The 16139-nt window shown below is 42.7% G+C and overlaps 1 protein-coding gene across 8 annotated transcripts in view; it reads left to right on the forward strand.

Moving 5' to 3' along the window:
• The first annotated feature begins 8616 nt into the window (after window positions 1-8616).
• Window positions 8617-16139, forward strand: part of LOC144511288 (myocyte-specific enhancer factor 2A-like) — a 229088-nt gene continuing 221565 nt past the window's right edge. For 3 of the 8 annotated variants that reach the window (XM_078241495.1, XM_078241491.1, XM_078241500.1), the window contains exon 1: window positions 9332-9533. The gene's annotated coding sequence lies outside the window, so the exon portion shown is untranslated. Of the gene's footprint in view, window positions 8957-9330; window positions 9534-16139 lie in introns of those variants that run through there. The other 5 variants (XM_078241502.1, XM_078241499.1, XM_078241493.1 and 2 more) reach the window with 4 other exon arrangements.

A 16139-nucleotide genomic window follows, 5' to 3' on the forward strand; every position in this document is an offset into this window, starting at 1 on the left:
TCTTTGACAGCCTACCTGTCCATTGGACGGCGGTGAGCCCACCCCCAGTCCAATTGAGCTGGATGCCGCAGGGTGCCCCCCCCCATGTTTAGATTGGGCCTGGTGACTGTTGCCTCCTGGGGCTGGATTCTGAACTTAGAAACAATCCCAACCTCCTTTTTTCACCCTCGGGGAGAAGGTCCTGCCCCGAGAGTTAACATTCTCATGTTCAGTCCCACTGACCTGGCCTGCTTCCAACGTGTGGTTGACTTTGTAATTAGTTAATTAGAAAAGAACACATGCCCAAGTGGATAACCATCGAAAGGGCTTGACACACTACCGATGCTGTGCCACTGGATATCATTAGTATTTTAAATAAACGTTAAATCTTATCATATTTACAAATCATATTAAAGGAAAATCATTACTCCAATTTCTTTTCACTCCGTTACACAAATCCAATATTGGATTCTTACAAATTGAATTCCTACTTTCAGTTACTTAAATGTTATGTTTTCCACATAAACCTCTAAATGGTTTATAAACCACATGCATTTCCATTATTCCTTGTGATTTGCTTTCAACCTTATAAAGCACCAACATACCCCAGAATTTCTTACGACGCATAACTGCTTCAACTGGAGTGAAATCCAGATCCTTTCCCAGAACTTTGCTGAAACTATGGGTTTATCAATGGGAACTATCCAAAGTCCAAAGATGTGCAGGTTAGGTTGATTGGCCATGCTAGAATTGCCCCTTAGTGTCCTGGGATGCGTAGGTTAGAGGGATTAGTGGGTAAATATCTGAGGGTAGGGCCTGGGTGGGATTGTGGTCGGTGCAGACTCGATGGGCCGAATGGCCTCCTTCTGCATTGTAGGGTTTCTATGTTTCTATGTTTCTAAGTTTGCTGCACCGTTTGTTGATTGTGCCGATCCTGGAGAATAGTGTGCGGGCCTAAAAATTGGTTTCACACCTGGTGCCAAACAATTTGTGAGTCTCCCAGCCCCTTTCTAATGGTGTAAAACGGATCACGCCCAAGAAAGGTGTGAGGCTGATTAGCATAATTAGAGTAACATTTAAATAAGCATAGCCCATTCAAATCCCAGTACGCAGAATCCACTTGGCACACAGGCGGCCACCGGACAGCCTAGTGGAGCCAGTTGGGGACTGCCAGTTTGCCAAGGTCAGTGCCAAAGGGGTGGGGCTGACTTGGGGGGTGGGGGGGGGGGGCGGGATCATGCACGGTTGGATCGTGAAGGAGGGGGTCTCTTGGGGGGGGGGCATGTCGGGGATATTGATGGGGTCATGTTGGAGGTCGGGCAGGAGGGCCCTGATGCCTCGATGGTGGCGACTTACGTCGGAGAGGGGGTGGGGGAACATGCCGTCAATGAGGAGGGCGGTCCTGATGTCCGGGGGGTGGGGGGGGGTCTCACAGCGCATTCTGAGATTGGGGCACCCTTGTGAAACAGCGCCCAAGCGCTCTGAAGCCAGGGTCACCGGCATGTTTAGCCGCACCCTAACCCTCGACCCCGCAATGCCCCTCCAACCGGCACAAAACTCCCAAGTCTCCAAAACAGTGAGGGAGGATTGTGGTGCAGAACGCACCTGAGAGGCTGGTGTGGATCATTCCATTATTCTTGCCATTATGAAACATAGAAAGTGAATTCCACCCTGTATCTTTTTTTAGTTGCAAATGCTGCTTCCTCAGTAACAAAGTGATTTCCCTTTTTTGTAACAAGCATGTTTTACTCCACAATTCATTCCACTGACCAGCTCTGATCGTCTGCAACATCTCAGCAGGAAACTGGTGTTTGGCAGCAAATATCTCATCCCTTTAGTATCTTACAGTTGCTGAAACTTCTGCCTTTAAGTGCCTTTAATTTGAATCTAAAAGATTGCTCTCTTAGACTTACATGTTAAACCCTTCTGAAGTGCGATTTTTTTGCAATTAAGCACAGAAAGGGTTAACATCGCAGCCTCTGGTATGCCACAATAAAACAGAACCATTTTGTCTCCTCGCGAGGAAGTTTACAAACTAAAGCTTGTAATGAATTCCTGCTTTCACTCAGGAACGAGACGGAGTTAAATGCAGATGCTTGTCAACATTTGATTCAGAAAGTGTTTAATTTGGCCAGTCCAGTAACTATTGTACTTGTAACTAACACTATATTTACATTAATGCTGTACAGTAGGGCACATTGATGCAGGACTTAATTCAGATTCTGTAGAAAGCACCAAGTGGGAAAAGGGCTCAGTAATTAGTTCAATTAAAACCACAATTTCTTCATCTGTTTTTTAATTATTTCTGAAACACTGAACGGTTTACCTATTATGTGTGACTCATGTAGCCTCATTTAAGACAAGTATCAAGAATATAGCAAAGCCAAAAGCAACACAAACATACATCTTCTGGTCTAATAGATACATTTACAGGACGCATTAGCTTTCATCACAATTTTGTATCCCAGCAGGTTTGGTGACGTATGAAGTGTTAATGTCTCTTTGTAAAGAATTGAACATTACTACAGTTGACTTTGAAATAAAAACCAAATACAACTTGTCACTGAGCTATTTATAAGCATTTTGTTCGGTAGCTACAATATGAAAAAAAAGTCAGCAAATGAACACTTGCCTTTTACAACAGAATTCACGGATCACAAAGTACAAAATCAGAGCTGTTACCAAGCATCCGAAGCCAGGAAGTGGTGCCAAAGGACAAATGTAAATCAGTGAAAAAATTTAGAACATATATTAGAAAGAGCTTCTTTACACAAAGAGTAATGTGTTTGGAATAATCTGCTGTGCAGTGGAAAAAGCACTGGGGGCATTCAAAATGCAGCTGCATCATATTATGGATGAGTTGAGCTTTAATGGGCCAGAAGACCTTTTTCTCACCCTAATTTCAAAATCACAGAGTAGGTGACACTCTTGCAATCACTGTGCTCCAATGTATGGAGAATCCTGCATACAGTTATATTGCTTTCAGTTTGCGTGTTACTGGTTGGTATTGTACTGAAAAAGCAGAACGCTCCAAGTGACAGTATCCATGTTGAAGACTGAATAATTGTTGTTCGGTGCAGTTTATTGCGTGCTAACCAGTGGATGCTTCCCAGCAAATATATTTAAGTTAGGGCAGCTGCAATATGGAAATAAATGTTAATCTTATTGCTTTAAATCCATCCAGTAAATGAATAAACATTTTAATTAGACTAATTAAAGGTTGAAACAAATTAAATTCACAGAAGGAGGCCATTCGACCCATCGTATCCATACCGGTCAACAAAGATCTGACTACAATAATCCCATTTTCCAACGCTTGACCCATGCCCTGGAGGTTCTGGCAGTGCATATGAATATCTGAATACTTCTTAAATGTTACAAGAGTTTCTCGCTCAACCACGCTCTCTGGCAGTGAGTTTCAGACTCCCATCACCCTTTGGGTAAAAAAGTTTCTCATCAGCCCCCCTCTTAACCTTCTACTTCTTGTCTTAAATCTATTCCACCTGGTATTGACCCTTTTACTAATGGAAAATGTGCCTTCCAAACCATAATTTCTATACCCCTCATAATCTTATACACTTCAACCTTTGCTGCTCCAAGGGAAACAGGCCTATCTAACCTTTCCTCATAGTTCAGATCCTTCAACACAGACAATGTGGACAACTGGACTGACAGGCTTGGTTTTGGCTGTCATTTGGCGCATGGGTGGTGATATCTTGCCCCTGATTGAAGCCCCACTACACTTTTCACCACCTAAATAGCCATTGGGATATGATTAAATCAAATTTTCGTTTTCGCGCCTTCTCTTCCGAGACTTGCTCATCATTCAATAACCTCACCTAGTTTCACCCTGTTGCCTCTTGTTTAATCATCAGTCTCACCTGCTGCACTTCATCTCCGTGTCAGATTTTCTCCCCAAGATATCCTCCCTTTTCCCCTTCAACCTATGGAGTGAGCGATTCCTCATCCTTTGTGATGTTAATGTCCCGCCTCAATTCACTCCCTCTTCTCCTCTGATTTCACTGCCCTCCATACATCTCTCATTTTCAACTCTCTTACCCATATTCACAGCTGATTTCCTTACCAGCTGACGTGACTTGCACACTCATGTAGTCTCGATGAAGGAATCTATGACTACTTTCTAATGTGCTCCTGTTATGCATGTTGGATGCGTAGCCCTTTAAGTGAGCAGGTCATGTGACCCTTAGGGAGATCTGCCCAGGGACTGTCCTGGTGGAGCAAAAGGAGTTGGCATGTGGAGCAAGCCTGGACCTGTAATATCTGTGTGCCCCGACATCTGTCTGTGGAGTCAGTTCTTGGCATACACCGCATCAGCAGAATACACATCAACCATAATCTCCTAATTCCTTCCAACCCCTATACTCCTTATACACCTATGACTGTGTGGCCAAATTTCCCTCCAACTTGATTTTCACGATTGCTGACGATACCACCGTAGTGGATCGGATCTCAAACCATGACGAGGCAGAGTACAGGAATGAGATAGAGAATCTGGTGAACTGGTGCGACAACAATAATCTCTCCCTCAATGTCAACAAAACGAAGGAGATTGTCATCGACTTCAGGAAGTGTAGAAAAGAACATGCCCCTGTCTACATCAACAGGGATGAAGTATAAAGGGTTGAGAGCTTCATGTTTTTAGGATCACCAACAACCTGTCCTGGTCCCCCCATGCCGACACTATAGTTAAGAAAGCCCACCAATGCCTCTACTTTCTCAAAAGACTAAGAAAATTTGGCATGTCAGCAACGACTCTCACCAACGGTTACAGATGCACCATAGAAAGCATTCTTTCTGTTTGTATCACAGCTTGGTCTGGCTCCTGCTCTGCAAAAGACCGCAAGAAACTACAAAAGGTTGTGAATGTAGCCCAATCCATCATGCAAACCAGCCTCCCATCCTTTGACTCTGTCTACACTTCCCGCTGCCTCGGCAAAGCAGCCAGCATCCCGGACATACTCTCTTCCACCTTCTTCCATCGGGAAAAAGGTACAAAAGTCTGAGGTCACGTACCAACCGACTCAAGAACAGCTTCTTCCCTGCTGCCATCAGACTTTTGAATGGACCTACCTTGCACTAAATTGATCTTTCTCTACACCCTAGCTATGACTGTAACACTACATTCTGCACTCTCATGTTTCCTTCTCTATGAATGGTATGCATTGTCTGTATAGCGCGCAAGAAACAATACTTTTCACTGTATGCTAATACATGTGACAATAATAAATCAAGTCACCCCTTCTTTCTGAATCCACTCCTAGAAAAGGATTTTCCCCCCGATTCACCTACAATTCCACTTTCAGATTCCCAACTGTCTACTTGCTGGCTGCAAATCTGCTCAACCACCTTGCTTCAGTCCTACCCTCTCCCACATCCAGAATTCTCCATTCCTCTGAGCCTGGCCTCTTATACATCCATCTTTCCCATTGCCAGCTCAGCCTAGGCCCCATGATGTGGAATTCCCTCTCTTTGTCTGCCCTCCCACCTTTTAAGTACCTCCTTTAAAACCCATATCCTGACTATGCCCCTTCCCGGCCCTCCTTAAAGGTGTCACTTAGCTCAAAATCGCTTTCTGTCCTTTAAGGTGTCTGTCAGGCTCCTGAAGCTTTTCTTTTATGTCCGAGCACCATACATCTGCAAGCAAAAATAGAAAATGCTGGAAAATCTCAGCCGGTCTGTCAGCATCTGTGGAAAGAGAATAGAGTAAGAGTTTTAACAACACCAGGTTAAAGTCCAACAGGTTTATTTGGGAGCAAATACCATTAGCTTTCGGAGCGCTGCTCCTTCGTCAGGTTAAAAAAATTGCCCCTTAGAGCCCTGGGATGCGTAGGTTAGAGGGATTAGTGGGTAAAATATGTGGGGGTAGGGCCTGGGTGGGATTGTGGTCGGTGCAGACTCGATGGGCCGAATGGCCTCCTTCTGCACTGTAGGGTTTCTATGATTTCTTCTATGACACTCTATACCCCGTCCTATAAAGGCAAGCATACCATATGCCTTCTTCGCCACCTTCTCCACCTGTGTTGCCACCTTCAAGGATTTGTGGACTTGCACACCTAGGTACCTCTGTGTTTCTATACTCCTGATGACTCTGCCATTTATTGTATAACTCCTCCCTACATTATTTCTTCCAAAATGCATCACCTGGTGTTATTAAAACTCTTACTGTGTTCACCCCAGTCCAACGCCAGCAACTCCACATCAAAGAGAATAGAGCCAACGTTTCGAGTTTGGATGACCCCTTGACACATTGTCTCTATTCTCTCTCCACAGATGCTGTCAGACCCTCTGAGATTTTCCAGCATTTTCTGTTTTTGCTTCAGATTCCAGCATCCACGGTATATATACAAGCTGTCATTTCAAACAAATGGGGATTTGTGCATCTCAGGGATTGGAGAAATCCAAATACAACATCCAGTTTACACTCCAGGTGTGTGCATTCTCACATCACTCAATAAGCTGAAGTTAACGTTAAAAAAAGTTGGTGGATGTACCAATTTCATAGAATCATAGAATCCCTACAGTGCAGGAGGCCAGTCAGCCCATCGAGCATGCACTGACAACAATCCTCCCAAGCCCTATCCCCTACATATTTACCTTAGCTAGACCCTCTGATGCTAAGGGGCAATTTAGCATGGCCAATCAACATGACCCACACATCTTTGGACTGTGGGAGGAAACCAGAGTACCCGGAGGAAACCCACGCAGGCACGGGAACAATGTGCAAACTCCACACAGACAGTGACCCGAGGCCAGAATTGAACCCGGGTCCCTGGCACAGTGAGGCAGCAGTGCTAACCACCCTGTTGCCCCTTAAAAAGAAGTTCTATCCCGCCAATTGGATTTGCCATGTAAAGTTTATTTATTCGTCACAAGTAAGGCTTACATTAACACTGCAATTAAGTTACTGTGCAATTCCCCTAGTCGCCACACTCCGGCAACTGTTCAGGTCAATGCACCTGATCAGCACGTCTTTCAGACTGTGGGAGGAAACTGGAGCACCCAGAGGAAACCCATGCCGACATGGGGAAAATGTGCAAACTCCGCACAGACAGTGACCCAAGCCGGGAATCGAACCCGAGTTCCTGGCGCTGTGAGGCAGCAGTGCTAACCACTGCTTTCCCTTTGTGTCCATTTGAACTCATAATAAAATAGTCGGGTTCCCAAAGGTGCACACTGGTGCAAAGGTTCCACACTGGTGCGGCGAGAGAGGATGGCGGGAAGATTCAAGGACAATCAAAGAATCATTTAAACATTCATGTTTATATCGTAACCCGTAGAAGCCTCTTTGTGTTAAGACTTAACACAGTAAGAAGTTTAACAACACCAGGTTAAAGTCCAACAGGTTTATTTGGTAGCAAAAGCCACACAAGCTTTCGGAGCTGCAAGCCCCTTCTTCAGGTGAGTGGGAATTCTGTTCACAAACAGAGCATATAAAGACACAACCTCAATTTACATGAATAAATTATTCATGTAAATTGTGTTTGTGTCTTTATATGCTCTGTTTGTGAACAGAATTCCCACTCACCTGAAGAAGGGGCTTGCAGCTCCGAAAGCTTGTGTGGCTTTTGCTACCAAATAAACCTGTTGGACTTTAACCTGGTGTTGTTAAACTTCTTACTGTGTTTACCCCAGTCCAACGCCGGCATCTCCACATTAAGACTTAACACCAGTGTGGCCCGCCGCACCCTTTGGGAACCACTGTAAAATGTTTCGAGTCTGGATGACTCTTCGCAAGAGTCATCCAGACTCGAAACGTTGGCTCTATTCTCTCTCCACAGATGCTGTCAGACCTGCTGAGGTTTTCCAGCATTTTCTGTTTTTCAGATTCCAGCACCCGCAGTATTTTGCCTTTATAAAATAATTTTACTGGTGATGAGCTGGCGCCGCCCATCTCACAAGCTCTTTGTGTGATACTGAAAGACACATTTGGAGCTGACACTTCATTGTGGAAGTTTCCAGTGGCAGAGCTGCTTTGACATGAACACACATCCGGCCTCATACATCACATTGAAATGTCAGCCTGCAAGTGCGCACATTTGTCTGTGTTGAGGGGGGGCAGAAATGCAGCCAGGAGTTGGGTTTGAAGGGGGGGGTATTGTGATCCGGATTGAGAGCAGGGGCCGGCTCCTGCATGTACAGACAGACAGAGGGAGAGAGGGGTATACAGTGCAGCTCCCACCCCCCACCCTCTTCCCCAGGAACCAGCTCCAGCGCTGCTCCCACAACCAAACCTGCCTTCCCCCAAACGCAACCTAACCCTATCCAGTGCCCATTGGCTGAGCCCGCCACCCCCCTCGGCGCCGCTATTGGCCAGCCGGGCCGTCAATCAGGAGGGGAGCCGGACCAATCAGCGTCGGGGTTCCCGCCCCCCCCGCATGACGTCAATGGAAGGTAGGGAGAATTTAACCGGAAGCGGGCGACATTTGCAGCCCCCAAAATAAAGGGGGAACAAAAGAGAGGGCAAAATCTCCCCCTCTCTTTTATTCTCCCCCCACTAATTAGCACAACTGCGCTGGGATGGGAGTAAGAGGGGCGGATTTGGGAGAGAGAGAGAGAGAGAGATCCAGCGGGGATGTCAACTCTCCCCAGGGCGGGCAGGTCAATGTGCTGCTGCGCAGTGCTGCGGCTCTGAGGGAGAAGAAATAGATCCGGGTGGTTGGTGGGGGGCTGGTTTCTGCTGTAGGTGAGGGGGGGGGGGTGGAGGTGGGAGAGGAGAAGGGATCTTGGGTGGTGGGAAGGGAGGGGGTTGGATCCTGGAAGGTGGGGTTTAAAAACCAGTGGATCCTGGGAAGGGGTGGAGGGTTGTCCCCATGTCCTGGCTGGGCGGAGGGATAAAGCAGGGCTGGTGTTGTGTGAGCGAAGGGGCAGGTCCTGTCTGTGGGAGACTAAAAATAGCAACATTGTGTCTTTTTGATACAATTATTCATCTGGCGGCGGATACTGTATCCACTGAGTGGTGAGTAAAAATAGCAACATTTCTGCTTCCCCCTATAGCCACCCCAATGTCTGGGCTGGGCTGGAGATTCACCATCCCCAAAGCCCCACTGACAGAAACAGCAGAGCTTTCCACACAGAGAGAGAGAGAGGGGGGAGGAAGGACTGAACCCAGCATAATTCCTCACAACATTCACTTTTTAAAAAAAAATTGATATATATTTATGCCTCCACTCCCCTCCTTTTTTAATCTTGAGGTGATTGATGCTGAGAGTGGGGGGGAATCTTTTTTATTCTTGAGGTGATGTGGTGTGAGGGATGAGTGGCTTGCTCTTGTATTAACCCGGAAATATTTTGGCATGTTTGTCTTATATTCTCTCACCTCCACCCCCTTCTTCTTCTTGAAGGATTTTTTCAGACTGTTAAAGGACAGGAGAGAGCGAATGGTTGGAAGTGTGTGGCGAGCGTGCAAGATTTAAATCCTTTCTGCCCCCCCCCCCCCAAAAAAAAAGTTTGGAGCTGGATTGTCAGGCCCCTCTCAGGATTTAGTGAGCGTTTTTTCTCCCCCCTCTTCTCACCCCCCCCCCCCTCTCCCTTTGGTAAGTTTAGCCAAGCTACTTTTTCTTATTTTATCTCTATTTTTAAGAAGAATGTTTGTTTGTTTTTACGAGGAATCTGTGTTTTTTAAACACTCTCGATTTTTATTTTTGTCTGAATCTTATTTTTTGGGTGAACTATTCCAAGTGTTAATGGTGGATCCCCTTTCACATCTACGCGTGGATTAGTGGAATCGCTTCAGTCCTGAGTGGACTCACTCCTGTCATGTATCCTGGGAGGGGGGGGGATAAATGAAAAATGGACTTGTTATGGAAGTAACCCATCTATAGTTGCCAAAACATCCAGTTAATGTGTGCGGGGTTGAGTGGTCTGACTTGAGGGTATTATTACTGCTAACCTTGAAACTGCAACCCCCCGCCCCCCCGCATTTTTTGGCACATTGTGTTCTTGTTGCAATGTGGAATGGAGCAGCCAGATGAAAGTCCCATCCACTCTCCTAATTTGACAGCTCAGCTCAGAGTAAGGGAGTTAATTTGATTCCATCGGGCTCCTGAGCAGTCCTGAATGTGAAGACTGCTAGCTTGTTTCAACAGGCAGTATTTCGATGGCATACTCAGCACCCCCTCAGTACATTTGGAGCCAAGTATAAGACGTTACAAATTTCCCATAGCGTTTCTTTTGCATGTTTGCTTTTAGCCTATAGTATATTTTTTTGTAATATTCCTTGCTTGGACCTTTTGTATTATTGTTGAAAAAGTCGCTTTAAATAACACGAACTGCTCTCCCTGGGGGGAAAAAATGGGCAGCTAAAAGTTTGTTTTGGATTCTTGATGGATGACATTACTTATTCAGATTTGTAACATTATACATCTATTTTATCGTTTGTTATGTAATACAATATTGTGAGCTTAATGATCAAAAGTAAGTAAAATAGCTTTTTTAAACAGGCAGTGATCTATGTCATTTTCTTTTTGACTGTATGTGATGGGATAAATGAGGCATCAAGTTGCATGATTTTTCCAATGGACTAGTCCGCAGCTCCAGTTGTCCAATGTTCTTATGCTTGTTTAGCTAGGTGCCATGTACTCTTGTCAGTTTTTAAAATCCACCATACATACTGAAATAAGAACAGAAAATGTCGGATAAACTCAGTAGGTCTGGCAGCATCTGTAGAGAGAAACAGAGTTAATGTTTCAGATCTAAATGATCCTTCTGCAGAATTCTGGCATATTTTGACCCATTCTGAATTGCGTTACGTTCGAACACTATGTTTAGTTTGTATTAAATTAGCTGTAAAAATGTGCAGAATGCAAAAATTTTGAACCATGTAGTACACTGCAGTCTGCAAAAAAACCCCCCAGATATCTTTGAATTCACTAATTACTCCTGAAAATATGAGAAATTCCATTTCATCTACAATAGCATTAATTTTTCCATTTTTAATTTAAATTAAACCAGAATGGTGTTTTTGGATATGACAAGCAAATAATGAGTTCTAGCCTTGTGTGAATCAATGGAAGGGTTGTGTAAAGATAAGGGTTTGATCGCTGTTACTCTGGTATAATAATGTACATATGTATTTCTCCCTTTAATAAGTATATGGGATGTAACGGCTCCCTTTTTAAGAATCCTAAATAACTAGGATTCTTGTGAGCAAAAATAGTGACCAAAATTGTGAAAAAAGTCCAGGAACATCACTTTTCATGCTACGCTAGAAACAGTTGGAGAAAATTCACGATATACTTAAAAATTAACATAGATTCGAACCTATGGCTCATGACTGAATCTTTTGTTATCTAGATTCCATGTATCAGAACAAGGAACTACTATAGCAATATAAATAATCAAACTGACTGAGTATTGTTCTAAACTAGAGTTTTATTTTATACACTAAAGCAATTTATATTAAAAACTGCTATAGATGGTGGGTTTTGAATTGTTTTGACGACTGTGGAATATTTTCTGTTTTTTTTGGTGGGGAGTTTTCTTAGCCATATATCCATCTTTGATTCAGTATACTCCTTTTTGCAGATAACACACTCCTGATTTATTCACGTTTTGCATACTGTTTGGTTTGTGAACTGTTTTAGGATGTGATAGATGCTACATAAATCCAATACTTTCCTTTATTTACACCAAAATCTGTTGTGAAAATTTGACATGAAAGTACTTTGGAGGGGAAAATATTGCAAATGCTTTCTGCTAATTGGAAATGCCTAAGAAATTAAGTTCTGCTATAAATTTAATTAACTGTACTGTTTTTAGAAAGTTGTACAGTTTTGCTGAATTGATGCTTAGGCCATCTGGAAGATTCAATTATTTTAAGTAGAGTAACTATGTTCTGGCAGCAAAGAATCAATGTAAAAGATGTGGAGCACATTGTAAATCAGCATTTGTTGTACTGTTCAAACTAACGGATATGCAGCTCTTCATAGAAGGTATATATTTTGGAAGTGTGGAACAACAACGTAATCAGTGTAGGCTTGGGGAAGTTCATACGTTTGTAACAGAGCATATGTCTTTTATTGTACAACTTGGCTGTGGATTTAACTTTCTGCACCTGCATCTGGGGTGTGTTTGAATCATACACTGTGGTGAGGTGTTAATTCCTGTCAAACTTTGGGGCTCTTATCTATAGCCGAATGATACTGACTTCTAACTGTGCTGCTTTTGAGATCAATTCAAGGATGTAGTCAACAATTTATAGGGCTTTCACATGGCTCAGAGTTGAATGTAAAGATTTCACAGTGTACTTTAGATGAGAGTTTTTGTTTAGACAGAGGCCATTAAAATGTACAGATAGCAACTCGGAACCTATAATAGCTCCTTACTTCAGTCAATTAGAGTAGCTATTTTGTACTTCTACTTTCTAAAAGTAATATGGCAAAGACTTCAGGGGTTCCAAATACAAGTGGTTGGAAGCTTGAAAGTAGCTTCTGCAGTGGGTTTGTTGAATTGCAGGGCTGATGGATTAAACCTTTTGAGACTTCTGTGATATTTGATCAGGAGATAAAGCAATAAGATTCAGGTGAGGAAAAAGTCTTTTCACCAGAACCCAGCCTCTTCAGTTGGGGTACGTTTCAAGCCAAGGCATTTGTTACCTATTATTGAGACATGTGGTGAATAAGATCAAGTATTAAGAGGCAAATACTCCAAGATGCAAAACCTTGTTTTTTTTTTGAAAAAAAGAGCAAATCTAAACTGAACTGAAATGAAGTGCTGAGAGGAAACGGGAAAGGGAAGAAGCAATTAGGACTAACTAACAAAAAGTAACTCAAAGGTGAAGAGGTTACAGCAGGCAATGAAATGAGGATTTTCCTGTTTTCTTTGGGTAAGTGCATCTAAATTGCAAAATTATTCTAAGGAATATGGACTCCAATTTTCCATCAGTGGTATTGGGGAAATGTGTGTGTCCTGAGATAATGGCAGTTCAATCCTTCACAGTCCTGACTCTACAGTGTAAATGCATTCTAACTGCCTGTTCAACAATCCCTCAATTATAGTGGAGCTTAAAATGAATGTTTAGCGAGCAATATGGGATTTGAGTCGGGCACCCATTTCCTTATTCATACCAGAATTTCATGGGGTGGTTAGAAATTGCTATTGAAGTTAACATACTCTAATGTTGTACCAATTTAATTGATGTGCGGTGTTTTTAAACTCATAACCTCTCATTGCACTATTACTCGCAGCAGACTGCAGTCAACTAGTGTGATTATAGTTTAAAATACCCTCAGTAGACACAACCCAAAATTGAAAGCATAAAGTCTATGTTTATTGTGCTTGGGTGTTTTTTTTAATAGCTCATGTAGACACAATACAGAATCTTGGCATACCTATCCTCGTGCTGTATGGCAAACCTAGCGACAATATTCTAAGAAATCCTACAATGCTTTGCTGATGCACAGTGGGTACTGACGTCTACATTCCTCAGGGACAAAATATTTTTCTGCAACATATTTAACTAGTCAAACTAAATTAATTAATTAATCTATATAATTTGGATGGTGGGACTAGTAATCTCTAATCTGTGCTACCTGGAATAAGTTTTGTGGCATGGATCATCTTGAAATTGCACAATAAAAAAATTGCAAACCCACCGTCAAACAAAAAGAAAGCCCTGATTTAAATTTTAAAATCAGAGATACTGGATAGAATTTAGAATGCCACAGTAGATGGATTAATTTTTATTCTTTCTGGGGATGTGGGTGTCGCTAGATGGGCCAGTATTTAATGCCCCATCCCTGATTGCCCTAGAACTGAGTGGTTCGCTAGGCCAGTTAAGAGTTAACCATAGTGCAGTGGGTCTGGAGTCACATGTAGGCCAGACCAGCAGATTTCCTTCCCATAAACTAGCTTGTGAACCAGATGGGTTTTTACAACAATCGACAACGGTCACCATTAGACTTTTAATTCCAGATTTATTTTTATTGAATTCAAATTTCTCCATCTGAGATTTGATGCTGGGTATCAGCGCGTTACTTTGGGTCTCTGGATTAAGAGCCACAGTGACAGTACCACTATACCACCATCTTCTCTAATGGAAAATCTTGGGCACACATCATCCCAGTCCAGTTTTTCTGTCCATTGCTGTTAACGGATGGACAATACAATGAACTTGTGCATTGCACTCTTGTTTTTCTGATGGATGCCACCAAGTCTTGGAAAATGCTGGCCCACCAAGTTGGTCTACTTTGATTCTCTTGCCAAATTTGGATGGAAAGTTAATTCAGAATAACCGGTGTTTTATAGACTTTCCCCATGCACAGTGAGTGAAAGTATTCAACAGTACAGAAATGAGCAGTGCAACCAAGATATTTTCCAGAGTGGATCAGCAGACTTAACTTTATTTAATTACAGCCCGGGCATGGTGAGGTGTTACAGTTGGCCTCAACACCCAAGATTAGGTTTCTCACTTCTGACCTTACTCTGATAGCTGCTTAAGAAGTGTGCAGATTTGGTGTTTGGTTGGGGGTATGATGGCCAGGGTTTTCTGCTTGTATGTTCACAACCTGTGACTACCCATGACAGCAAAAGTGGAAACTTCTTAATCCAACGTCTGTAAAGTGCTGTTCATAGGTGAACATCAGAAATAAGAGCAGGGGTTAGGCCATCCAGCCCTTAATAAGTGGCTGACTAACAATTGAGATGGCAACTCCAGTGATGGAGCTGTTGTTTTGGTACCATAGAACAGCGCTCAGGGTAACATTGCATGTGGGGGAGAGGGTTAGGATAACCTGGCATGGGGAGGAGGTGGTTTAGGAGAGAACAGTGATTATATTTGAATAAACATCTTTAAAAGCCATCATAATAGAATGATTCCACCGATCACTCATTTGCCAATTATGATTTTTATACAAATATGGGAATTGTACAATCTCCTTTGGATAGAAAAAAAGACCTCAAATATGTAGCCACTTTTATGACCTTGGGAGATCCTAAAGCACTTTGCAGCCAATGAAGTACTTTCGAAGTATAGTCACTGTTGTTACAAAAGAACTCATTAGCTTATTTTGTGGAAAGCAAATCCTCATGAACGGCAATGTGATAATGAGCAGATAACTTGTTTTAATACTGTTAGTTTGATGGATACATTTTGGCCAGGATGCTGGGGATAACTCCCTTGTCATCTTCAAAATAGTATCGTAGATTCTGCTGCGTCAACCTGGGAGTGAGTGAATGTGGTGACGGTTTAACCTGCCATCTGAATGATGGTACCTCCAACAGTACAGCGCTCCCTTGGCAATATATTGGAGTGACAGCGTAGATTATGTGCTCAAACAGTGGAACTTGACATAACCTTCTGACTGCAACACGAGACTGTTGTTGACTTGAGAAAGTGTCTTGCCAATAAACCATTTTATGAAAATTGAAGAGTTGCAATTTTGTTTTTTGTTCATTTGTCAATTTTCAACACTTTCTTAGCAGTGAATGTTGATGTAATTTATGTTGTATCTCAAAGCAATTACTGGGACTGACCATCATTAGTTGAGACAGGAATGATACTATTTTAACTACATTTGTTAATTTGACATGTTCACTGCTAAATCTAATATAACCACCTTATCCCCAGATAAAATTAAATAAAACACAATAACATGACTTTGATTTAATTTTTCTTTTTTCGAAATCTGGTGTTTATTTTTTTAAAAGGAACATGGCACATTTCCTTATCTTTTCTCTCCAGTCTAAACTACTCAGCTCAAATGATTGCGTTTATTGGATTATTCTGGCACACAAACTGAGATTCCTGCCTTTCTTCCTGTAACATCCAGAATATTGTGGATTCAAGCCTTACTCCAAAACTTGAACAAAAAACCTAAGCTGACACGTCAATGCCATCTCTCTTTTCAGTTGAGGCCCTGCCTGACTGTTCTGGTAGAAGATCCTATGGGGCCTGTGTATTTGAAGAATGGAGACTTTTCCTAGCACCTTGACCAACGTTGCTCCTCAGCTAACACCACCAAAAGAATGCATTAATTCAGTTTCTGTTTGTGGGATCTTGCTGTGTAGATTTGGCCACTGGTTTTTCCTGCATGCCAGTGGTAACTGTAGCTCATTGACTGTGAAACGCTTTGTAATCTCCTGACCGTGTAAGTGCAAAATGTTTATTTCCATGCCTGGTTAGAGGCATTTGCTAATAGTTC

Source organism: Mustelus asterias, chromosome 24 (assembly GCF_964213995.1).
Source record: "Mustelus asterias chromosome 24, sMusAst1.hap1.1, whole genome shotgun sequence".
Taxonomy (NCBI): Eukaryota; Metazoa; Chordata; class Chondrichthyes; order Carcharhiniformes; family Triakidae; genus Mustelus; species Mustelus asterias.